General features: G+C 44.2%; 1 protein-coding gene and 1 long non-coding RNA gene across 3 annotated transcripts in view; one reads left to right on the forward strand and one right to left on the reverse strand.

Moving 5' to 3' along the window:
- The window catches only part of PLPPR3 (phospholipid phosphatase related 3), a 479,615-nt gene that overhangs the window by 78,038 nt on the left and 376,506 nt on the right, over positions 1–25,071 (reverse strand). The gene's annotated exons all lie outside the window — the stretch shown is intronic.
- LOC143799595 (uncharacterized) lies at positions 2,310–2,744 on the forward strand. Its single transcript, XR_013220533.1, has 3 exons — positions 2,310–2,411; positions 2,518–2,607; positions 2,690–2,744. It is a non-coding gene; the product is annotated as an uncharacterized LOC143799595 (long non-coding RNA).

The raw sequence follows: 25,071 nt of genomic DNA on the forward strand, positions 1-25,071 counted from the left end.
TGTAAAAAATAAAGAATTAAAATAAAAAATAGGGATATACTCACCCTCTGACGCGCCCTGGTAGTAACCGGCAGCCTGCTTTGCTTAAAATGAGCGCGTTCAGCACCTTCCATGACGTCACGGCTTCTGATTGGTCGCGTGCCACTCATGTGACCGCCACGCGACCAATCACAAGCCGTGACGTCATTCTCAGGTCCTAAATTCCTAATTTCTTAATTCCTAATTCCGAATTCCTTTTTCCTAAATTCCTAATTCTAGGAATTTAGGACCTGAGAATGACGTCACGGCTTGTGATTGGTCGCGTGGCGGTCACATGAGCGGCACGCGACAATCAGAAGCCGTGACGTCATGGAAGGCCCTAAACGCGCTCATTTTAAGCAAAGAAGGCTGCCGGTTAACAGCAGTGAGGTGCAGGGGCCTCCGGAGAGGTGAGTATATCAATATTTTTTATTTTAATTCTTTATTTTACACATTAATATGGATCCCAGGGCCTGAAGGAGAGTTTCCTCTCCTTCAGACCCTGGGAACCATCAGGATACCTTCCGATACTTGGTGTCCCATTGACTTGTATTGGTATTGGGTATCGGTATCGGCGATATCCGATACTTTTCGGGTATCGGCCGATACTATCCGATACCGATACTTTCAAGTATCGGACGGTATCGCTCAACACTAGTCATTACGATTACAGCGATACCTCATTTATATAATTTTTTATGTTTTGGTGCTTATATACAGGTCCTTCTCAAAAAATTAGCATATAGTGTTAAATTTCATTATTTACCATAATGTAATGATTACAATTAAACTTTCATATATTATAGATTCATTATCCACCAACTGAAATTTGTCAGGTCTTTTATTGTTTTAATACTGATGATTTTGGCATACAACTCCTGATAACCCAAAAAACCTGTCTCAATAAATTAGCATATCAAGAAAAGGTTCTCTAAACGACCTATTACCCTAATCTTCTGAATCAACTAATTAACTCTAAACACATGCAAAAGATACCTGAGGCTTTTAAAAACTCCCTGCCTGGTTCATTACTCAAAACCCCCATCATGGGTAAGACTAGCGACCTGACAGATGTCAAGAAGGCCATCATTGACACCCTCAAGCAAGAGGGTAAGACCCAGAAAGAAATTTCTCAACAAATAGGCTGTTCCCAGAGTGCTGTATCAAGGCACCTCAATGGTAAGTCTGTTGGAAGGCAAAAATGTGGCAGAAAACGCTGTACAACGAGAAGAGGTGACCGGACCCTGAGGAAGATTGTGGAGAAGGACCGATTCCAGACCTTGGGGAACCTGAGGAAGCAGTGGACTGAGTCTGGTGTGGAAACATCCAGAGCCACCGTGCACAGGCGTGTGCAGGAAATGGGCTACAGGTGCCGCATTCCCCAGGTAAAGCCACTTTTGAACCATAAACAGCGGCAGAAGCTTGTACTTTTTTCTGATGAAAGCAAATTTTGCATGTCATTCGGAAATCAAGGTGCCAGAGTCTGGAGGAAGACTGGGGAGAAGGAAATGCCAAAATGCCTGAAGTCCAGTGTCAAGTACCCACAGTCAGTGATGATGTGGGGTGCCATGTCAGCTGCTGGTGTTGGTCCACTGTGTTTCATCAAGGGCAGGGTCAATGCAGCTAGCTATCAGGAGATTTTGGAGCACTTCATGCTTCCATCGGCTGAAATGCTTTATGGAGATGAAGATTTCATTTTTCAGCACGACCTGGCACCTGCTCACAGTGCCAAAACCACTGGTAAATGGTTTACTGACCATGGTATTACTGTGCTCAATTGGCCTGCCAACTCTCCTGACCTGAACCCCATAGAGAATCTGTGGGATATTGTGAAGAGAAAGTTGAGAGACGCAAGACCCAACACTCTGGATGAGCTTAAGGCCGCTATTGAAGCATCCTGGGCCTCCATAACATTTCAGCAGTGTCACAGGCTGATTGCCTCCATGCCACGCCGCATTGAAGCAGTCATTTCTGCCAAAGGATTCCCGACCAAGTATTGAGTGCATAACTGAACATTATTATTTGATGGTTTTTTTGTTTGGTATTAAAAAACACTTTTATTTGATTGGTCGGGTGAAATATGCTAATTTATTGAGACAGGTTTTTTGGGTTATCAGGAGTTGTATGCCAAAATCATCAGTATTAAAACAATAAAAGACCTGACAAATTTCAGTTGGTGGATAATGAATCTATAATATATGAAAATTTAATTGTAATCATTACATTATGGTAAATAATGAAATTTAACACTATATGCTAATTTTTTGAGAAGGACCTGTATACAGGTACATTAATCCGGAACCTACAGGCAGCATTTCCCATTATAGTAAGGAGATACCACTGTAACCAGTGGCCAGCACTAGTGTGGTCCCCTGCAACGATTGGTGACACAGGTACTGAGTTAGATCTTTAACAGGCATTATAACGTGTCCTCCATACCATTTCCATATAGGAGACATGGTCCCTTTTATAACTGTTCCCTCCTTCTCTCACACATAGCACTATACCATCACACTAGATCTGGGACACTGCAAAAAATACTGAACGGATACAGGCTGACATCAAGTATTGACTGCATCCACTGGACAGGTATTCCAATAGCTCCATATACCCCACAGTTCTATCTGTCTACACTATTGGGCCTCATTGTTCTTATATGTATATATTGCAGCCACAAGTCTCGGTCCAGCCGCTGATACGGTTTTTGTGTATGGGCTTATGTTCGCTAGCACTCCTGCTAGGTCAGTATTTCTATGATGTACTACTCTTTTTTGGGGTGGTGATAAGAATAACCAGCATCTAAGGAGGGAATTACTGTCAATATTATACTAGGGGTTGGGCGTATGCCTCCCCCTCTGCTATGTACCGTATGACTCTGCTGCCTCTTTATGCTATATTGTTCCTTCCAGGTTATGCCTCTTCATCGTTTTATTTGACTCACCAAAAGGGTCCTCTCTTTGTATGCAATACAGTTCTAACAGGGTATGTTCTTCCTCCATAAGTGTTCTCTCCAGATCCAACATGAACTCCCTCTCTCAAACTCCCCCTCTCGATCGTCGATTTGTTCATATGTCTTGAAAAATATGTGATTCCTAGTCGATAATCCCTATATGATATGCCCAACTATCGGCGATTGTATCACCGTGACATGGATTTCTTTCTTTTGTGTACAAATTGTAAATATGTATATACTTATCTGTGAGTGACATTGTTTTATCTTTCACTTGTTACAGCGATTTTTGTGAACAAGGCTACGGGTTAGCCGAAACGTCAAATTCGCCAGGAACCTTTTTTTCTCTCTGACACAAATTTAATAAACTTTTGAAATTATGCATTTGAAAACTATACGAGTGCAGTGATCTTTTGAATTTGATGACTTTGGGGACTCAACATCCCGTTCACTAGCACCGTGAACTTCATTGATTGTGTGCTAGCTTTTTCATTACTTTCCTCCCAGACCGGGATTAAGGCATCAGTCAACTCCTGGACAGTCTGTGGTGCAATGTGGCATTGGTGGATGGAGTGAGACATGATGTCCCAGATGTGCTCGATTGGATTCAGTGCTGTGGAATGGGCAGGCCAGTCCATATTATCAATTCCTTCATCATGCAGGAACTGCTGACACACTTCAGCCACATGAGGCCTAGCATTGTCATGCCTCAGAAAGAATCCAGGACCCAATGCACATGCATGTGGTCTCACAATGGGTCTGAGGATCTCATCCTGGTACCTACTGGCAGTCAGGGTACTTCAGGCTAGCACATGGAGGGCTGTGTGGCTCTCTAACGAAATGCCACCCCACACCAATACTGACCCACTGCCAAACCGGTCATGCTGAAGGATGTTGCAGGCAGCAGATCACTCTTCACGACATCATCAGACTTTATCACATCTGTCACATGTGCTCAGTGTGAACCTGCTTTCATCTGTGAATAGCACAGGGCACCAGTGGTGAGTTTGCTAATCCTGATGTTCTGTGGCAAATGCAAGTGTCCTGCACGGTGTTGGGCTGTGAGCACAACCCCTGTCTGTGGACGCCGGGTGCTCAGACCATCCTCATGGAGCCGGTTTCTACCCATTTGCGCAGATGCATGCACATTTTTGGCCTGCTGGAGGTCATTTTGCAGGGCTCTGGCAGTGCTCCTTCTGTTCCTCCTTGCACAAAGGCTGAGGTAGCGGTCCTTATGCAGGGTTGTTGCCCTCCTATGGCCCACTCCACATCTCCTGGTGTACTGGCCTGTTTACTGGTAGTATCCAGCCTCTGGACACTACACTGACAGACACAGTAAACCTTCTTGCCACAGCTCGCATTGATGTGCTATCCTGGATGAGCTACACTCCCTGAGCCACTTGTGTGGGTTGTAGAGTCCGTCTCATGCTACCACGAGTGTGAAAGCACAACAAACACTCAAAAGTGATCAAAATATCAGCCAGATTTACTGGTACTGAGATGTGGTCTGTGGTATCCACCTGCAGAACCACTCCTTTATAGGGGGTGTCTTGATAATTGTCAATAATTTCAATCTGTTGTCTATTCCATTTGTACAAAAGCATGTGAAATTGATTGTCAAACAGTGTTGCTTCCTAAGTGAACAGTTTGATTTCACAGAAGTTTGATTTACTTGGAGCAGTGTGTGTTTATATATATATATACACACACACACACACACACACACACACAGTACAGAGGAAAAGCTTGGACACACGTTCTCATTTAAAGATTTTTCTGTATTTTCATGACTATGAAAATTGTAAATTCACACTGAAGGCATCAAAACTATGAATTAACACATTTGGAATTATATACTTAAAGAGTGAAACAACTGAAAATATGTCTTATATTCTAGGTTCTTCAAAGTAGCCACCTTTTGCTTTGATGACTGCTTTGCACACTCTTGGCATTCTCTTGATGAGCTTCAAGAGGTAGTCACCGGAAATGGTCTTCCAACAATCTTGAAGGAGTCTCGATTGGGTTCAGGTCTGGTGACTGTGGAGGCCAGGTCATCTGGCGTAGCACCCCATCACTCTCCTTATGGTCAAATAGCCCTTACACAGCCTGAAGGTGTCTTTGGGGTCATTGTCCTGTTGAAAAATAAATGATGGTTCAACCAAACGCAAAGCGGATGGAATAGCATGCCGCTGCAAGATGCTGTGGTAGCCATGCTGGTTCAGTATGCCTTCAATTTTGAATAAATTAGTGTCACCAGCAAAGCACCCTCACACCATCACACCTCCTCCATGCTTCACCGTGGGAATCAGGCATGTAGAGTGGTTGGAACCAAAGATCTAAAATTTGGACTCATCAGACCAAAGCACAGATTTCCACTGATCTAATGTCCATTTCTTGTGTTCTTTAGCCCAAACTAGTCTCTTCTGCTTGTTGCCTGTCCGTAGCAGTGGTTTCCTAGCAGTTATTTTACCATGAAGGCCTGCTGCACAAAGTCTCCTCTTAACAGTTGTTGTAGAGATGTGTCTGCTGCTAGAACTGTGTGTGGCATTGACCTGGTCTCTAATCTGAGCTGCTGTTAACCTGCGATTTCTGAGGCTGGTGACTCAGATAAACTTATCCTCAGAAGCAGAGGTGACTCTTGGTCTTCCTTTCCAGGGGCGGTCCTCATGTAAGCCAGGTTCTTTGTAGCACTTGATGGTTTTTGCAACTGCACTTGGGGACACTTTCAAAGTTTTCCCAACTTTTCAGACTGACTGACCTTCATTCAGTCATGAAAATACAGAAAAATCTTTAAATGAGAATGTGTATATACATACAATTCATGATATATTGCAGCTGTTAACTTTTTAATTTGATCTGGACTAGTAATAGTCAATTTGTGCATGTGTCCTATCAGTCCACACCTGAAATCGCTGATAATAGCGAGAGCAGGTGCCGGCTGATGGATGTATTCATCAGCCAGCACCTGCCCTATCAATAAATAATTCAAAATAGCATGGATTCCCTTGTATTTTTGATAACTAGCCAAGAAAAACTGACAGCTGTGGGCTTCAACCCTCAGCTCTCAGCTTTAGAATGGCTGGTTATCACGAATCAAGAGGTCCCCACACTTTTTTTTTTTTTTAATTATTTAAATAATTTTAAACAACATGTGGTTCCTCCCATTTTTGACAACCAGCCAAGCCAAATAAAACAGCCATGGTCTGGTGTTTTCTGGCTGGAAAAGGACAATGGATATTAGTAGTAGAGAAGAGGTATCACTCGTCAAACTCAATTTGACAGCTGCCCCGCTCCTATCAAAGTGTATCAAAAGTGTGTAACCCCTCCCCTCCCTGTCAGTGTATTTGATAGTGTTTGATATTGTTATCACAGTATTTGATACATCGCTTTTATATCATATTAGATTTTCATTTTATATGAAGTTGATATGAGTTTGCTGCTGTAATCATAGCAATGCATTTTATTCCCAATGATCACATGGTACAAAATGATCGTGTTTCTGCAGCATGTTATGTGAAAGGCATTCTGTGCATCACAGACTGGGTGCAGTGTTCAGGAGCTACAGTATTCCCATGCTTAAATAGAACCAGATGAGCTCATGTAGGAACAGAGCCATGTTTAAATGTAGTAAACAAGCCATCCAATGTCAATCTCCACACCACACATGGTGCACAGATACGTACAGATAAAACACAACAAACAGTTCAATGGCGCAGATACAGCCAGAACAGATCAATCAACACAGCGGGACAGCGATATGCCCAGTTACACAACAAACAGATGTGGGTGTTATGAGTTCTGGGGTCACAGAAGTGAAGGAAAACAATGATGCAGAAGCAAACAGATCAGCTTAAAATGTTTATTGACAGAACTAAATGAAAATAAAGAACACATTATAAGGTAGCAATGCCACACACACACACACAACAGCATTGGAATGCAATCAATCAACTTTCATATGAAATGGGGCATTAGGGAATTTAGCTATGTCCTGGTCAGACATCTAGATCAATGAAACTGACAAAGACAACCACATTTTTGAATGGTAATCTGCATGCTAAATGATGTAATACATATATGCAATAATGGCCACATACAGTATTATACGTATCCTGGATTTGCGAGTTTTGGTAACAATAAGATTCATAATTCTTGTTCAGGAATGTCACAAATTCACGTGGAAAGATAATACTATCCGGACAAAAGCCATAGCTATCAAAAAATATGCCCATCTTATCATCGCAGAGTATGATCAATACCCAGTGGCGCCCAGCTTGACTCGACGGGTCTGTATTCACGATATATGCTGTGGGTCTCTGAGTCACTCTTTCTTCCAGAAGCAAATCACACGGAAACACACCGGCGAATATGCGGTCTGTATAATTAGCGGCCTTCAGTACCGCGGTAAGCTGTAGACTGTCCATCGTTACTTAATTAAAATCGTACAAGATCTCTCTCCTATTATTAATTTCCAGAATGATGTGGTTGACTGCAAAAACAAACATATTTATTGTGTGGGGTGTGGGTAGCGCAAACCGGACTTCAGCACGTAGGTTACCTGTTTTAATGAGTGAGAAATGCCCATTCAATATTAACTTTGGTTGATTAAATATATCCCCAAAAATGGGCCCCAAGAGGTCGACGGGCTTTGAGTGGGAAGTTGCATTGGTTCTTTTGACAAACCCTGCATTTGCACCATCCAAGCCCCGGTCATTATGATGGCCCACAGTGTCTTTATAGAACAAACCGGCTGTAAATTGTGATGAGTGTCTGCGAGCTGTAATTTAAAAGGGTCTCTATGTACGCTCTATAGCTGTAGAGATTGTCCGATTGTGAGATAAGTTGGTCTCCCAGAGTAATATCGACCTGGTTAAAAAGAGTGGCTAGAGGGTAGTTTATGAGCGCCACACGCGCGCCATCAGCGATAGCCGTATTATCTTGCTTGATGATGCGGCAATTTATGTACAGCAGCGTGTTGTTCAGATCATAATAATAATCGCCGCTCCCAGATATGAAAAATTCCAAGGACCCGTTGTCTGACAGTGCCGCAACCGGTTGTACTTCTACAAATAGAGATTTCACTATACTTGTTTGAGTCGGCGGTATGTCAAAAATATCCAGTTCAGATTTTGCGCACTATACAGAAGCATCATGCAGGAAAGCCATGATAATTGATTAGAAGATGTCGTCCACAGAGCGTCTTACTCGCTTCTGACGGCGGCGTCTCTTGGTTGTATTTTTATTCATGAGCATCGGCGGTAAAGGCGGTTTTTTAGCGACATTAATTATCTCAGAACCATCTTACTGAGGTTGTGTATTTATCCTATTCATAAGGGCTGATGAGACAGTAGTGACAGCATCTTTAGCAATGTTTCTGACAGCCGTCTTCGTGTGGGGCTTTACTAATTCTAAGCCTTTTCTGAAAAGTGGTACGGCACGGCGAAATAAGCCTTTAAATATCCCGGCCAGGCCAGAATAATACATGTACTCACTGCCGCTGAACCCCTCTAGCCCGTGCCCCGACTGGGCAATATAGTAGCGGGCATAAACAGCGGGGTCTCCATACACCCTTTGAGACACCATTTTATCGTGTCAATACTGTCGCGGTCTAAAATATAATCGCACAATACTTTTTCGTACTTGAATTTAACTGGGGTGCCTTGGTCTGATAAGATAGAGATTGCCACAGAATCAAAATGCTGCTTGCATAAGGGCACGTAATCGGGTCTTGTGTACTGAAGGGTGATAATCTCACCGCTCTTGCCGGTTACCTGAGCAGTTCTCAGAAGTTGGACATAGCTGTCCCCCACAAGCTGATGCTGTATTATATCTGTGTACACAAACAATGTATAAAATCCATCTTTTATATCTGCATAAATCTTCTTCAGATCAACCAGGCTATTATCTACAGAAGCCTCAATGTATGGTTGGAGGCCTAAAATGTGCGCCAATTTGTGGCCGGGGGCAAAATGTATTCATGGCGAATCCGTTAGGGTGACGCTCCTCTTCACATCATCATTACACAGCTTAAACCCATCACTGGAAATCTTCAAAATATCAATTCTCTCATTAATCGCGTGTATGAGGTCCACGATTGTTGAATAAAACCCCAACTTTACATAATATTCCTTTAGCACATCGCCACGTTTTCCTATATAGAAATTCCCATCATTCTGTTCAAATGTGTACCATGTATGAGGACATTGAATTTCCGTTAGCGCATCTTCGTACGGGCCTCCAAGTTGAACTGGCTTAGATAATTTAGTTGTATACTCGGCAATTGTATTTTTGGGAAATATATCGTTAGACGCGTTGGAAGGGAGAGTGATAAAGAACGAGCCAGCTTCCATGGCTATATATCTGTCAACTCTGAAGATGGGATCCAACTATTGAACTTTTCAGGGTACCCCAGCCATTTGACAAAGCACTGGCTCACACCCCTGACACTTTTTTTTTCTCAAAATCTTTTTTACTCTGCAGACATGATTCTCATCCAAAGGTATTTTTTGCAGCTCTTCCTTACAAAATGACCCCTCTACAGCGTCGCCTGCTAAATCACTAATTTTATAAAGAGGTTTATGAAATTTATTGGAGACGGTGGTAATTAAAAAAATCTCTTCGCTGTATGTTTGTTCATAACCCTTGGAAAAAGTTCCCTTATACCGAGATATTCTGACATGATCACAGATTTTTAAAGTCAGTTTAATAGGTTTATTAGTAGTACTAGAACTGTAAATATTGCGCCAGATTTGTAGCGAATTTTGCAGGGTCACATCAGCAGGCCTGCAGCATATAGCGCAGTGGTATGCATGAGTGTAGCTATGCACCAAATCCGGTAAAATATCAATATACCTAAAGGTATTATGCTTCGTTAGATAGTGCCACATACGAGTTTTTAATGTGTGATTAAAGCGCTCCACCATAGTGGCCTTTACAACATTGTTGGTAAAAAAAAGTGGTGAATATTATGCATATTACATAGTTGCTTGAGTGATGAATTTATAAATTCTTTGCCGCGATCCATCTGCAATTTCCCCAGTATGCGCTTATCATTTTGAAATATTAATTTGAATGATCTGGCTACAGCTGCTCCAGTCTTGTTTGATAAGGCCATGCACCATGCGTATCTCGATAGAGTATCAATCACCGTCAGGATGTATTTGACATTATCATTTTCCCTTGAATAGTCAATCAAACTCAAGAGATCCACTTGCCACTGCGAATCAATGTCTGATACGTAAATTTTATTTGTCAAAAAGTGTTTTCTAGCAGGTCTGTATAGCGTGTAGGTATCTTGTTTATTCAACCAATCAGCCACATCAGATTTCTTAATTCCATGGTCTCTTGTCTCTGTAAATAATTTGTCAATTCCACTGAATGATCCTGGTGCCTTAGGTGTGAAATATTGTTTCTGTAATATTTCCTCATAGGAGTTAGAAGCCATGATTGAATAAATGATTGTGTGGCAGTGATCAACAACCGCAGGCCTCTTCCAGAAATTCAATTGAATAATTTCATATTAAATGCTGTATTTATTCCAAATATTTCAGTCCTAGATAATATATTTCAGTCCTAGATAAGTTATTTAATTTTAACACAACAGCTGTGACTCATTAGTGTAATCCTAAACTGATTGGTTGAAATCACTGAAGGGTTGTACACGGTCAGAACATGTGGGTGGTATTTTCACTTTAAATACAGGACAGACTTGCTCCAGTCTTGACAGCAGAATCTTAAAGACAGTTTTTCTGCGAATCTGAACAGCTGCTCTGCTCTACTCTTTGAAAAAAAGTAAGTGTTTACTGATTTAATTGCTCCCTAATATTATCATTGCCTATAGCGTATATATTTGTAATATAGTTATAAACTGAATCTTTGCTAGTTCCTATATGGTATGTATTTGTGATATAGTTATAAGCTGAATCTTTGCTAAGTCCTATATGGTATCTACACTGTTCCAAATTATTATGAAAATTGGATTTAAGTTTCATAAAGATTTAATTGTTTTGCTTTTCAAATAAACTTGTGGATGGTATTGTGTCTCAGGGCTCAATGGATCACTGAAATCAATCTTAAACACGTGTGATAATTATTTTTCCAGGTGATTCAAATTAAAGGAAAACTACTTAAAAATGATGTTCCACATTATTAAGCAGGCCACAGGTTTCAAACAATATGAAAAATAACAAGGATCTTTCTGGGCTGAAAAGTGTTAAATAGTGCAAGGCCTTGAACAAGGCATGAAAACATTAGCTATTTCACGAAAACTTAAGAGTGGTCATCATACTGTGAAGAGATTTGTGACTGAAAAAGAGCGCAGAGTTCATGCAGATAAAGGCATAATGAGGAAGGTTTCTTCCAGACAAATTCATTGGATTAAGAGAGCAGCTGCCAAAATACAATTGCAAAGCAGCAAACAGTTATTTGAAGCTGCTGGTGCCTCTGGAGTCCCTCAAATCTCAAGGTGTAGGATCCTTCAAAGGCTTGCTGTGGTGCATAAACCTACTATTCGGCCACCCCTAAACAGTGTTCACAAGCAGAAACAGTTGCAGTGGGCCCAGACATACATGAAGACTAATTTATTTTCAAACAGTCTTGTTTACTGATGAGTGTCGAGCAACCCTGGATGGTCCAGCTGGTTAGAGTAGTGGATGGTTGGTGGATGGCCACCAATGTCCTAACAAGGCTGCGACGTCAGCAAGGAGGTGGAGGAGTCATGTTTTGGGCCAGAATCATGGGGAAACAGCTGGTAGGGCTCTTTAAGGTTCCTGAAAGTGTGAAAATGACCTCTGCAAAATATATAGTTTCTGACTGACAACTTTCTTCCATGGTATAAAAAGCAGAAATGTGCCTTCAGGAGCTAAATCATCTTCATGCATGAAAGTGCACCATCTCATGCGGCGAAGAATACCTCTGTGTCATTGGCTGCTATGGGCATAAAAGGAGATAAACTCATGGTGTGGCTACCATCTTCCCCTGACCTCAACCCTATAGAGAACCTTTGGAGTATCATCAAGCAAAAGATGTATGAGTGTGGGAGGCAGTTCACATCAAAACAGCAGCTCTGGGAGGAGATTCTGACTTCATGCAAAGAAATAGAAGCAGAAACTCTCCAAAAACTCACAAGTTTAATGGATGCAAGAATTGTGACGGTGATATCAAAGAAGGGGTCCTATGTTAACATGTAACTTGGCCTGTTAGGATGTTTTGGAGTTAAATAGCTTTTTGTTCAGTGAATGTGACCTCCTAATGCTGCAAATTCCACAAATGAGCATTTTCAGTTCTTTAAAACATATCAAATGTTTAGAAATTCTACTGTGCCTAATAATTTGGAACAGTGCATTTTGAGTTTTTATTCATTTTGGAGATTATACTTTTATCATTGGGAGGTTTCTTCAATAAAATTTGATGTATACTCTAACGGGTGATGACTTTTCTTAGACTGACTGTCATTTGCACCGACCATTTAGGAAAATCTGAGAAAAATGTAAATTGCATAATAATTTGGAATATAGTGTATTTGTGATATACCGTATATACTCGAGAATAAGCCGAGATTTTCAGCCCACTTTTTTGGGCTGAAATTGCCCCTCTCGGCTTATACTCGAGTCATACCCGGGGGTCGGCAGGGGAGGGGGAGCGGGGGCTGTCTAAAAATACTCACCTAGTCCAGGCGCGGTCCCTGCAGGTCCCTGTCTTCCCCGGCGCCGGCAGCAGCAGCTTCAGCTTCTTCCTGTACTCAGCGGTCACATGGTCCCGCTGATTACAGTAAATGAATATGCGGCTCCACCTCCCATAGGGGTGGAGCCGCATATTCATTACTGTAATCAGCGGTACCATGTGACCGCTGAGTACAGGATGAAGCGCTGCGGCGTCGGGGAAGCAGGATCTACACAGCGGCAGGACCAGGTGAGTATACGGGGAGGGGAGCGCTGCGCTGCGCGATAGTCACCTGCTCCTCGTTCCGGGCGCCGATCTGTCTCCAGCAGTGATGCTGAGGTCAGAGGGCGCGGTGACGTGGTCAGTGCGCGCCCTCTGCTGAACGTCAGTGCTGGAGACAGATCGGCGCCCGGAACGAGGAGCAGGTGACTATTGAAAGTGCGGGGGCCTGAGCGACGGAGAGGTGAGTATGTGATTTTTTTTTTTTATCGCAGCAAATGGGGCAAGTGTCTGTATGGAGCATCTATGGGGCCATAATGTTCCTGCAGCACTTTATGGGGCCATAACATTCCTGCGGCACTATATGGGGCCATAACATTCCTGCAGCACTATATGGGGCCATAACATTCCTGCAGCACTATATGGGGCCATAATGTTTCTGCAGCACTATATGGGGCCATAACGTTTCTGCAGCACTATATGGGGCCATATCGTTTCTGCAGCACTATATGGGGCCATAACGTTTCTGCAGCACTATATAGGGGCATAATGTTTGTGCAGCACTATATGGGGCAAGTGTCTGTATGGGGCCATAAATAAAGTTTGTAGGGCACTACGGCATATGGGGCAAGTGTCTGTATGGAGCATCTTATAGGGCCATAATGTTTGTGCAGCACTATAAGGGGCAAATATCTTTATAGAGCATCTTATGGGGCCATAATCAGCATTTGTGCAGCATTATATTGGGCAAATGTGTCTATGGAGCATCTTATGGGGCCTTTATTAACCTTTATGCAGGATTATATGGGGCATATTTTAATATGGAGCATCTTATGGAGCCATAATGAACAGTATGGAGCATTATATGGGGCTCCTGATTCAATATGGATATTCAAAGACACTTAACCTACTGATGTCTCAATTAATTTTACTTTTATTGGTATCTATTATTACTTTTGACATTTACCAGTAGCTGCTGCATTTTCCCCCCTAGGCTTATACTCGAGTCAATAAGTTTTCCCATTTTTTTGTGGCAAAATTAGGGGGGTCGGCTTATACTCGAGTATATACGGTAGTTATAAGCTGAATTTTTGCTAATTCCTATATGGTATCTATTTGTGATATAGTTATAAGCTGAATTTTTGATAATTCCTATATGGTATCTATTTGTGATATAGTTATAAGTAGTGTTGAGCGATACCTTCCGATACTCAAAGGTATCGGTATCGGATGGGATCGGCCGATATCCAAAAAATATCGGATATCACCGATACCGATACCCGATACCAATGCAAGTCAATGGGACACAAGTATCGGAAGGTATCCTGGATGGTTCCCAGGGTCTGAAGGAGAGGAAACTCTCCTTCAGGCCCTGGGATCCATATTCATGTAAAAAATAAAGAATAAAAATAAAAAATATGGATATACTCGCCCCTCCGGCGGCCCCTGGACCTTAGCGCTGTAACCTGCAGCCTCCGTTCCTAAGAATGCAGAGATAAGGACCTTCGATGATGTCGCGGCTTGTGATGTGACCGCTCACGCGACCAATCACAAGCCGCGACGTCATCGCAGGTCCTACACTCCCTGCATTCTTAGGAACGGAGGCACCGCTAGAGCCGGGGCCGCTGGACGGGTGAGTATATCAATATTTTTTATTTTTATTATTTATTTTTTACATGAATATGGATCCCAGGGCCTGAAGGAGAGTCTCCTCTCCTCCAGACCCTAGAAACAATACGCACCGCACACTTCCGATTCCGATTTCACAAAAATATCGGAACTCGGTATCGGAATTCCGATACCGCAAATATCGGCCGATACTTGCAGTATCGGAATGCTCAACACTAGTTATAATCTGAATCTTTGCTAATTCCTATATGGTATATGCAGCGCCCCAGAGTCCTGGTCGTTGCAGTACTGTTGCTCCGCCACTAAGGAGGGCTATGGTACGTCTGATGGCACTGAAGGAGTTCATCTGACCAGGTATCACAGACACCAATACATTTCACAGTCTGGCCTCCAGGGAGAGCTAAGGGCACTATGCATTAGGCCACTCCTCACAGTCTGGTAAAACTGGGGGTTGGATAGGAAGTTAGATGAGAAAGCTGACTGGGTTGGAACCAGGCAACACCTTGTGGCAGAGGGTGTTGTAGGGGAAGATTCAGAGGGGTCCCTGTCAGGGGTGGGATCCTGACAGAGGCCTAGCGAACAGAGAGAACGTTACGGGACTGCGCCTGCACCTGATCGCGGCGGTACCCTAAGAAAGGACAAGAAGCGAATTATATTGTGCTGAGTGAGAAACGAGATCAACGCAACAAGGAGAAATACCAGTGGGAGTCGTGCTGTAAGATCGAGGCAACATCCTACTGAGGCGCGTAGCCGGTGGCCGGAACGCCGAAGAAGTATCAGGCTCCAAGCAATACTTCAAACCTATGGCAGGACAGTCAGCTATAGGCGGGCTGTCTCACACCAATCACCTATGAAGACATGGGGGGCACACTAGGAGAAGGGCGACACTAGGGTCCAGGAAGAGCTCCGAGCCTACCCGTCATACGGGTGCGTCCTAGCCATATCATCTGGGGGACGAAGAAGAACATCAGAATCCAGTTGTGAGGGAACACGAGAAACAGACACAACAGTTGTGGGGACTATCCCATAAGCACAGCAGGGGAGGACCGCAACACACAAGCGCTAGAAGGTAGGCACAGATTTCCACCTGCAAAGGGAACTCTGGAGGTGCCATCGGACCGGCCGGACTTGCGCAGCCTGGTTAACCGTATTCCGGACTGAGGATCCTGAAGCCTTCAGTAAAGAGGTAAAGAGACTGCAACCTGGTGTCCTCGTTATTTACTGCGACCAGCACTGCACCACACCACCATAACGACATCCCATACCTCCACCTTCATTGTACGCCCCTCAGCAGGGTCACGGACCGGGTCTAGCCACCGTGACAACTCCAGAACAGAGACTCAGAGACCCGGTACCGGGTACCCCTCGGCCCTGCGACCGTGGGGGCGCTGCATATATATTTGTGATATAGTTATAAACCGAATCTTTGCTAATTCCTATATGGTATATATCAATACAGTACCCTTCTTACAAGCACACCATTAGGTATTATACCAAATATAATGTACAGAGTATTGTCTCATTCTGATTAAGTCATTGTTTTGTATATTAATTATATATTCTTTCATTCTTTCTTATTTAAGAAGAGTGTATGTCTCCTGAATTTGGCAATAATTTCAACACTCAGAATTATGAAGCCTTTGAATCCGTAGCTGCGGAACCATTAGAAGATAATATGTCTGCTCATCAGTCTATCACAAGTAATTAGATTCTCCTTTTTGCATTTAGATAGGGAAAAAAATGTAGCTGTAACACCGTACCAAGATATTTATCTTTCCTAAGAAACCTATATATATATATATATATCAGCTGATTTAATCCTTTGTATGTAAACACAAACAAAATGCAATTTCTCATACAGATACTGACATGCATCAATCGGCCTATATGTCGGAAAACTGGTATGCTCCCGAACCATGTGAAAATCAGGATTCAGATGTCGAGATCATAGATGTCAAAATGTCTGTAATTCCCCCGGTACCCGATGCTCCTGAAAGACGTGGAAATTCGTTAAGCAGGTGTCTCAAGAATAGAAAAGGTAACGGTTCGCTTGAAATACATACGATTCTCAGTTTTGTGTAGAAAATCAATTCTGGGTTAACTAATAATTAAATTTTATTTACATCTGCTAAACTAGTGGTCAGAAAAATTCAATTTGAAAAAGAGAATATTCCCGTCTCAACGAGTTCAAACAATGAGATGTCCATTAAACCAGGAGCTGCGGAAGTGCAATTCCCAGTTCATACTTGTAAGTATATATTTAGTCTGCTCTATACTGGATTTATACAAACATTGTTACAATGATTTCATGGATAACTGTCACAGATAACTTTTCAAATATTACGCGGGATCATGGATAACTGAGGGCATGTAACTTTTCCAATTTTACACCGGTTTCACAGATAACTGACACTTGTATCTTTTCTTTTAGATACGTTGGATCTTCAACCACAAATTTTGCATCGGCGTAATTATGGATTTGCACTGAATACCCCCCAAAGAGCTAATGCGGCTATGAGAACGACTCCTCTTTCGCCCATCTGTGCTGTGGATCATGAGGAAAGCTATGCAGCACCCAAACACACCGGGAATCCAACCCTCAAGATTTTACATCAAAAATATAAGAACGTTTCAAGAGAGAGATTTGCATCGCAGAACGATTGTCCCATCATAACTCCGGAAGCCTATAGCTCAATCACCATTCCCCAAGTTACTCCTGAAAACAGAGAAATTGAGCAGCTCTCTGAGGGAAAGAAGAGTAATAACCGGAACAATATACGGGTGTGTCAAACTGTAGAATATGCAGATATTGCTCTTGCAGGATCTTCTAGCGATTTCGGCATTGTATTACCTCTAAAGAAACGATCAGTATCACGACGTTGTGTAAGTAAAAAACAGAAAGTTGCTGAGCTTCCATCTTACACAGGGAATCCTGTGTGGGATGATGAGCACGTCAAAATTAGGGTTGAGCGACTTTCATTTTTTTAAGATCGAGTCGGGTTTTGCGAAACCCGACTTTGTCCAAAGCCGAGTCGAGTGCAGTCGGCCGATTATCGCTAAAAGTCGGGGATCACCCGAAACCCAATGCAAGTCAATGGGGAAGCATAGTCGGCAGTGAGTGGAGGCCAGGAAAACACCTACAGTGCCCATTTTAATGCCAAAAACATCCATTCTTGTTTCTGAAGCTTGTCAATCTTAATTAACTTTATAATAATAGTTGGGCATTGGAAATTGGGGGTCATTTGGCAAAAGTTGTGGGGGGTAGGGCTGGTTCAAGGTTTTAGTGGGCCCAAGAAACGTGGACTACGTCACGGCAGTGGAGCAGTGAGAGGTAAGTATTTCAACTTTGCAAGTGCTGTGATCCTAAGCAAGCAGGGGGGCCCACTCGTTGGCATTGGCACTGGCACAGGGCCCCTCAAAGTACAGCGGTGTGTTTGCACGGCGGGGGCGCCTCCCACCAGCAACGTCACTTTTGCGTACTCTGAGGGGCCCTGTGCCAGTGACGTCGCCAACGAGTATGCCCCCCCACCTGATGAAGGAACGTGCACTTTCATCTGCACCTTCCTCTTTGTCCCTGTGTAAGGTGGTATAACAAGCGGGAAGGGGAACCTTACTTTCAGCAGGGTCAGATTCTGGCTGTGTAGAGTGCAAGGGGAATGTAGTGGTCTACGTCAATGTACCAGCAGACTCATCTAGCAGTGGCTGGGCAATGGGCAGGATGAGGAGTACTAAACACAGATATAGGGCCAAAGAATAAAGTAGGCTAAATGCAGTTCAAAATTGGTAACAGGACTAAACAGGCGGCATTGCTTTGTTCAGTGGAGTAGCAAACCCAGGAGCAGCAGACACTGTTTTAAGGGCCCAACCACACTAGTAGGCCAAATGCAGTTTAATATCTGCTACTATAGGCCAAAAGCCTAAAGACTGAAGCTCAGCTTTATACAGTGGAGGACAACACCATGGAGCGGCAGACACCGTTAGTAGGCCATAACCACCAATTTTTTGTTAAAAAAGCACTTAATGAGAGCCAGAAGGTTGAAGCTCAGCTTTATACAGTTGAGGACAACACCAGGGAGCGGCAGACACCGTTAGTAGGCCGTAACCAAAGTTGAAGGCCAAATGCAGTTTAATATCTGATACTATAGGCCGAAAGCCTAAAGACTGAAGCTCAGCTTTATACAGTGGAGGACAACACCAGGGAGCGGCAGACACCGTTAGTAGGCCGTAACCACCAATTTTTTTTTTAAAAAGCACTTAATGAGAGCCAGAAGGTTGAAGCTCAGACAAGGCAACCTGGAGGAGAACACCAAGGAGGAGGAGAACACTCAGGAGGAGGACAACACCAGGGAGCGGCAAACATAGTTATTAGGCCCCAACCACTAATTTTTTTAAAAGAAGCACTTAATGAGAGCCAGAAGGTTGAAGCTCCGATTTATTCAGTTGAGGACAACACCAGGGAGTGGCAAACAGAGGTATTAGGCCCCAACCACCAATTTTTTTAAAAAAAAGCACTTAAGGAGAGCCAGAAGGTTGAAGCTCAGATTTATTCAGTTGAGGACAACACCAGGGAGCGGCAAACAGAGGTAATAGGCCCAACCACCAATTTTTTTTAAAAAAAGCACTTATTGAGAGCCAGAAGGTTGAAGCTCAGATTTATTCAGTTGAGGACAACACCAGGGAGCGGCAAACAGAGGTATTAGGCCCCAACCACCAATTTTTTTTTTAAAAAAAAGCACTTAAGGAGAGCCAGAAGGTTGAAGCTCAGATTTATTCAGTTGAGGAAAACACCAGGGAGCGGCAAACAGAGGTATTAGGCCCCAACCACCAATTTTTTTTAAAAAAGCACTTAAAGAGAGCCAGAAGGTTGAAGCTCAGATTTAGACAGTGGAGGAAAATTTGAATTAGGGACTGCAGACAGACTTAGTAGGGTGTCCCATGTGGACCATGCATCCACCACATTAACCCATTGGGCTGTAATGGACACGTAACCTTCCGTGGCCATGCCTACAGGTCCATGCGTCTGTTGTCAGGTGCACGTTTGTACTCACAGATTGCCAGAGTGCATGGACAATGGAGGTGGTGCTGGTGGAGGGCTGGGATGGCTTTTCTTGCAAAAGAAGTGTCGACTGGGTAGCTCGTAGCGTGGGACAGCGTAGTCCATCATGGCGTTTTTAATATTACATAAAATAAAGAAATAGGCTCTTTGCACTTTAAAATAGGTTCCAGGGGTACACGGGCAGCATTGGTGTGGTCAGCGGAGGAGGAGGATTGCAAGGAGGGACCGCAGACAGGCGTACTAGGCCTAAAATAACTAAAAATAGGCTCAAGGCAGTTTTAAATCGGTTACCTGGATACACAGGCAGCATTGTGGTCAGCGGAGGAGGAGGATTGCAAGGAGGGACTGCAGACAGGCGTACTAGGACTAAAATAACTAAAAATAGGCTCAAGGCAGTTTTAAATCGGTTACCTGGATACACAGGCAGCATTGTGGTCAGCGGAGGAGGAGGATTGCAAGGAGGGACTGCAGACAGGCGTACTAGGCCTAAAATAACTAAAAATAGGCTCAAGGCAGTTTTAAATCGGTTACATGGATACACAGGCAGCATTGTGGTCAGCGGAGGAGGGGGATTGCAAGGAGGGACCGCAGACAGGCGTACTAGGCCTAAAATAACTAAAAATAGGCTCAAGGCAGTTTTAAATCGGTTACATGGATACACAGGCAGCATTGTGGTCAGCGGAGGAGGAGGATTGCAAGGAGGGACCGCAGACAGGCGTACTAGGCCTAAAATAACTAAAAATAGGCTCAAGGCAGTTTTAAATCGGTTACCTGGATACACAGGCAGCATTGTGGTCAGCGGAGGAGGAGGATTGCAAGGAGGGACCGCAGACAGGCGTACTAGGCCTAAAATAACTAAAAATAGGCTCAAGGCAGTTTTAAATTGGTTACATGGATACACAGGCAGCATTGTGGTCAGCGGAGGAGGAGGATTGCAAGGAGGGACCGCAGACAGGCGTACTAGGCCTAAAATAACTAAAAATAGGCTCAAGGCAGTTTTAAATTGGTTACATGGATACACAGGCAGCATTGTGGTCAGCGGAGGAGGAGGATTGCAAGGAGGGACCGCAGACAGGCGTACTAGGCCTAAAATAACTAAAAATAGGCTCAAGGCACTTAGAGTTATCTCGCAGGGGTACAGAGGCAGCATTGGTGTGGTCAGCGGAGGACGATTGCAAGGAGTGTCTGACACAGTTAGTACTCACAAAAAATAAATAGATGTTAATGTCTCGCCAAAAAACAAAAAAAAAAGTGTGGCATACTTAGGTACAGGGGTGGGCTCATCTGCTGAGTTTCTGACATAGTAATTTGGCAGTAACTATTTACTGGTGTCAATATAGGACACTGACCCAGACTACTTTAACTAGCATCATAGATGTCAACAAATTGGTATTGTCAGTGCCAGGCATTGAATGATGTCAGCGCATAGACTAAACATTGGTGGAGCTGTGAGAGATAATTTTGCACGTGGTAGAGCACAGTTTGAGCTGGGGGGGGGTGAACTCTCTTGTGGCCGGCGGTACAGTCCCAGGGCCCCTCATGTTACAACGGTGTGTCTGACGTTGGGTGTGCGCCACCACCGCCAGAGACACTTTATTGTACTATGAGGGACCCAGTGGCAGTGCCGTCGACCAAAAGCGGGCACACCCATCTCTTCAGAAAAACGGCACTCTAACGGGTGCTTGCGCCAAGTGGCGAGACCACGGCCCCGTGGGGGGAGTTTTCCCATTGAGGGAGGTGTAAACATGTCGTGTGCTGGACAAACAGCTGCTGCAAATTAAGAGATTGGAACACTCAGTAAGACCAGTCCACAAGCAAGACCTTTTTATAGGAAAGCTAGGTGTCAGCCGGGAAAGGTGGGGCAAAATAATTTGAAATCCAGGAGTGGTTCATTTTAATGAAGGTTAGATCATCCACATTTTGGGTAGCCAGACGAGTCCTTTTTTCGGTTAATATTGAACCAGCAGCACTGAATACTCTTTCTGATAGCACACTAGCTGCTGGGCAAGCAAGCTCCTGCAATGCATATTCTGCCAATTCAGGCCAGGTGTCTAATTTGGATGCCCAGTAATCAAATGGGAATGACGCTTGAGGGAGAACATCGATAAGGGATGAAAAATATTTAGTAACCATACTGGACAAATGTTGTCTCCTGTCACTTTGAATAGATGCTGCAGTACCTGTCCTGTCTGCGGTCATTGCGAAATCGCTCCACAACCTGGTCAGAAAACCCCTCTGTCCAACGCCACTTCTGATTTGTGCACCTCTAACACCTCTGCCCTGTAGCCCCCTGCAGCTCGTGTGAGAACCATCACCGGCGCTGTGTGCTGGGAATGCCTGAATCAAACGGTCTACAGGAGTAGCTTGTTTGGTTGCTAATATTTGTTCGAGGTTCTCATGTGGCATAATATTTTGCAATTTGCCTTTATAGCGAGGATCAAGGATGCAGGCCAACCAGTAATCGTCATCGCTCATCATTTTAATAATGCGTGGGTCCCTTTTGAGGATACGTAAGGCATAATCCGCCATGTGGGCCAAAGTTCCAGTTGTCAAATCTGCGGTTGTGCTGGTTTGAGGGGCAGTTACAGGCAAATCTACGTCACTTGTCTCCCTTAAAAAAACAGAACCCGGCCTTGCAACGCCACTAATTTCGGTTGGCCCAGGAGAAGCTTCCTCATTAAAAAAGTACTCATCCCCATCATCCTCCTCCTCTTCGCCCGCTACCGCGTCCTCTACACGGCCCTGACCAGACAATGGCTGACTGTCATCAAGGCTTTCCTCTTCCTCGGCTGCAGACGCCTGCTCCTTTATGTGCGTCAAACTTTGCATCAGCAGACGCATTAGGGGGATGCTCATGCTTATTATGGCGTTGTCTGCACTAACCAGCCATGTGCATTCCTCAAAACACTGAAGGACTTGACACAGGTCTTGTAGCTTCGACCACTGCACACCTGACAACTCCATGTCTGCCATCCAACTGCCTGCTCGTGTATGTGTATCCTCCCACAAAAACATAACAGCACGCCTCTGTTCGCACAGTCTCTGAAGCATGTGCAGTGTGGAGTTCCTCCTTGTGGCAACGTCGATGATTAGGCGATGCTGGGGAAGGTTCAAAGACCGCTGATAGTTCTGCATACGGCTGGAGTGTACGGGCGAACGGCGGATATGCGAGCAAAGTCTGCGCACTTTGAGGAGCAGTTCGGGTAACCCCGGATAACTTTTCAGGAAGCACTGCTGTCATGATCTCCATGGCCAGAGAACTAGCATAAGCCTCTATAGGAACAAGCTCTTGGAAGATGTAACTATACTGACCATGAACTAAACCTACCGCATCATCTAGAAGTAGCCAGGTAGCATGTCCTACTTTTTATCCCTATATGCCCAGCGCCGGCCGGAGAACTAAATAATGCTAGCAGAGGGAAATATAAGACCTGACTCACCTCTAGAGAAATGCCCAAAAAAAGGAGACAGAGGCCCCCCACATATATTGGCGGTGATTTTAGAAGAAATAACAAACGCAGCAGGAAAATAGTTTTAGCAAATTTGAGGTCCGCTTTCTAGATAGCAGAAGACAGAAAGCATACTTTCATGGTCAGTAGAAAACCCTAACAAAACACATCCAGAAATTACTTTAGGACTCTGGCATTAACTCATAATACCAGAGTGGCAATTCCTGATCAACAAGAGCTTTCCAGACACAGTAACGAAACTGCAGCTGTGAACTGGAACCAAAATACAAAAACAAAACATGGACGAATGTCCAACTTATCTAGTAGATGTCTGGGAGCAGGAACAAGCACAGAGAGGCTTCTGATAACATTGTTGACCGGCAAGCATCTAACAGAGAAGCCAGGTTATATAGCGACACCCAGATCTAATCAGAACAGGTGAACAGGGAAGATGATGTCACAAGTTCAATTCCACCAGTAGCCACCGGGGGAGCCCAGAATCCAAATTCACAACAGTACCCCCCCCTCAAGGAGGGGGCACCGAACCCTCACCAGAACCACCAGGGCGATCAGGATGGGCCCTATGAAAGGCACGAACCAGATCAGAGGCATGAACATCAGATGCAGTGACCCAAGAATTATCCTCCTGGCCATATCCCTTCCACTTGACCAGATACTGGAGTCTCCGTCTGGAAACACGGGAGTCTAGGATTTTTTCCACAACGTACTCCAACTCACCCTCAACCAACACCGGAGCAGGAGGCTCAACGGAAGGCACAACCGGTGCCTCATACCTGCGCAATAACGACCGATGAAAAACGTTATGAATAGAAAAGGATGCAGGGAGGTCCAAACGGAAGGAAACAGGGTTAAGAATCTCCAATATTTTATACGGACCGATGAACCGAGGCTTAAACTTAGGAGATGAGACCCTCATAGGGACAAAACGAGAAGACAACCACACCAAATCTCCAACACAAAGCCGAGGACCAACACGACGGTGACGGTTGGCAAAAAGCTGAGTCTTCTCCTGGGACAACTTTAAATTGTCCATCACCTGCCCCCAGATATGATGCAATCTCTCCACCACCGCATCCACTCCAGGACAATCCGAGGATTCCATCTGACCGGAGGAAAATCGAGGATGGAACCCCGAATTACAGAAAAACGGGGAAACCAAGGTGGCAGAGCTGGCCCGATTATTGAGGGCGAACTCCGCCAATGGCAAAAAAGCAACCCAATCATCCTGGTCAGCAGACACAAAACACCTCAGATATGTCTCCAGGGTCTGATTAGTCCGCTCGGTCTGGCCATTAGTCTGAGGGTGAAAAGCAAACGAAAAAGACAAATCTATGCCCATCCTAGCACAAAATGCCCGCCAAAATCTAGACACAAATTGGGTTCCTCTGTCAGAAACGATATTCTCAGGAATACCATGCAAACGAACAACATTTTGAAAAAACAGGGGCACCAACTCGGAAGAAGAAGGCAATTTGGGCAGGGGAACCAAATGAACCATCTTAGAAAAACGGTCACACACCACCCAGATGACAGACATCTTCTGAGAAACAGGCAGATCTGAAATAAAATCCATCGAGATGTGTGTCCAAGGCCTCTTAGGAATAGGCAAGGGCAACAATAATCCACTAGCCCGAGAACAACAAGGCTTGGCCCGAGCACAAACGTCACAAGACTGCACAAAGCCTCGCACATCTCGTGACAGGGAAGGCCACCAGAAGGATCTTGCCACCAAATCCCTGGTACCAAAAATTCCAGGATGACCTGCCAACGCAGAAGAATGCACCTCAGAGATGACTTTACTGGTCCAATCATCAGGAACAAACAGCCTATCAGGCGGACAACGATCCGGTCTATCCGCCTGAAACTCCTGCAAGGCCCGCCGCAGGTCTGGAGAAACGGCTGACAAGATAACTCCCTCCTTAAGAATACCTGTGGGGTCAGAGTTGCCAGGTGAATCAGGCTCAAAACTCCTAGAAAGGGCATTCGCCTTAACATTCTTAGAACCTGGTAGGTACGATACCACAAAATTAAACCGAGAAAAAAATAATGACCAGCGCGCCTGTCTAGGA

The sequence above is a fragment of the Ranitomeya variabilis genome, chromosome 1 (genome assembly GCF_051348905.1).
Source record: "Ranitomeya variabilis isolate aRanVar5 chromosome 1, aRanVar5.hap1, whole genome shotgun sequence".
Classification (NCBI taxonomy): domain Eukaryota; kingdom Metazoa; phylum Chordata; class Amphibia; order Anura; family Dendrobatidae; genus Ranitomeya; species Ranitomeya variabilis.